This window comes from Austrofundulus limnaeus, unplaced genomic scaffold (genome assembly GCF_001266775.1).
Source record: "Austrofundulus limnaeus strain Quisiro unplaced genomic scaffold, Austrofundulus_limnaeus-1.0 Scaffold1275, whole genome shotgun sequence".
Lineage (NCBI taxonomy): Eukaryota > Metazoa > Chordata > Actinopteri > Cyprinodontiformes > Rivulidae > Austrofundulus > Austrofundulus limnaeus.
In genome coordinates, this window is record NW_013953677.1 from 246 (window position 1) to 1,742 (window position 1,497).

At 42.8% G+C, this 1,497-nt stretch overlaps 1 protein-coding gene across 2 annotated transcripts in view; it reads left to right on the top strand.

The window, feature by feature from the left end:
• Positions 1–237: 237 nt before the first annotated feature.
• cemip2 (cell migration inducing hyaluronidase 2) overlaps positions 238–1,497 on the top strand; it is a 26,654-nt gene continuing 25,394 nt past the window's right edge. Inside the window, exon 1 of one of the 2 annotated variants that reach the window (XM_014031580.1) lies at positions 238–581. The gene's annotated coding sequence lies outside the window, so the exon portion shown is untranslated. The remainder of the gene's footprint in view (positions 582–1,497) is intronic. The other variant, XM_014031581.1, reaches the window with a different exon arrangement.

A 1,497-nucleotide genomic window follows, 5' to 3' on the forward strand; every position in this document is an offset into this window, starting at 1 on the left:
ATAAGATACTTTAAGACTTTTACTCAAGTAATATTTTTAGAGAAGACTTTAACTTTTACCAAAGTATTTTTATGATAAGATACTTGTACTTTTACTCAAGTATCACTTTGAGGTACTTTATACAACACTGAGAAATATAAACAAATTGAGACAAAAAAGAAGAGAATCAGGGACCGGTGGCTTGAATGACCGGGTCGTCCTTGCTTTAATATTTCCCGACAGTCCGTGAACGCACCCTTCTTTTCTTTCTCCTCCAAGCCGCGCCTGCTTTCTCTTGGTGGGGTTGGAGGCTGAACGACGGACGGACGGATTCGGAAGGGAACCTATCAGCAGGAAGAAAGGAAAGAAAAGAACAGAGCATGTGGAGAAAGTAGGTTTATATAAAAGGACAAGAACAGCTTAAACTTGTCTGGGTGAGTTCGTTCGTCTCAGCAGCTCAGGGCAGGGCTTTCCTCACGGCTCGCCGGGGAGCGAATGGACAGAGCGGTAACAGAGCAGAGCAGCCTCGGTAGAGCTCACCGTCCTCCCGGCCACTGACCGTCGGTCCGGCAACCATTGGGGGGTGGAAGAGGATTCACCGGGTGAGCCATTGTTTTCTCATAAAGGCTGTTTAACAACATTTATAAGTTAGTCAAGACTGAGCTGTTGTGTCACACTAATCTTACACAAGTTGTTGCTACGTGTCTCAACTAAAAGTTACCAGTTGCGCTGTTTCATCTCTTTACGGTTCCTCTTTTCTGCTATGTCGGAAACCAGACACCCCCATTAAAAATAGAAACGCTTATTTTTGTTACAGCGAAGAAGTGTGGTCCCCATTGATCGGAAATAGACCACACTAATCAAAACGCATCTTTTGACTCGACTTGGACCAGCTCGGTTCTCAGACCCATGACAGTGCACATCAAACTGACACACTGCCAGGCTCCAGGTCCAGGACAAATAAAGAGTGATTGAATGTGTGATTGTCTGTCCTGCTTGGATTCCACAGAGCTTCCCTGCACATCTGTTTGATATTCACTAGCTCTAAAATCAACACACTCTACTAGGGTGAAGCTGGAAGTCTGGCCGTATAGCTTGAGATGAAGTTAGATTCACCCCATCACATGAATGAGCATCCCAAACAACAAGTTTCACATGTTTTATTCTAGAATATGCAGAAAACCAGAGTTTGTGAAGTTAACAATACATGTGTTGCTGTCCTGCTTTCCTCCATTGTGCATTGCATTGTTTACTATTTGAGGATTGTTGTGGCTCTTTGGTAAAATGATGGCTAACTGCCCTGTCAAGACAATGGCCATTTTGTGTGCATAAATGTTTACGTTTGTCTGAATGTGAGACACTGTTGCACGACCAGGTTTCTTCAACAACAGACTTGTTTTTACTGTGGGGTAGATTATGACACTTAGAGAGCACCTGCTGAATACAACTCCCAGTTCTGAAAAGGTTGGGTCATTGTGTAAAATAATAATAATAATAATAATAATAATAATACCAAAC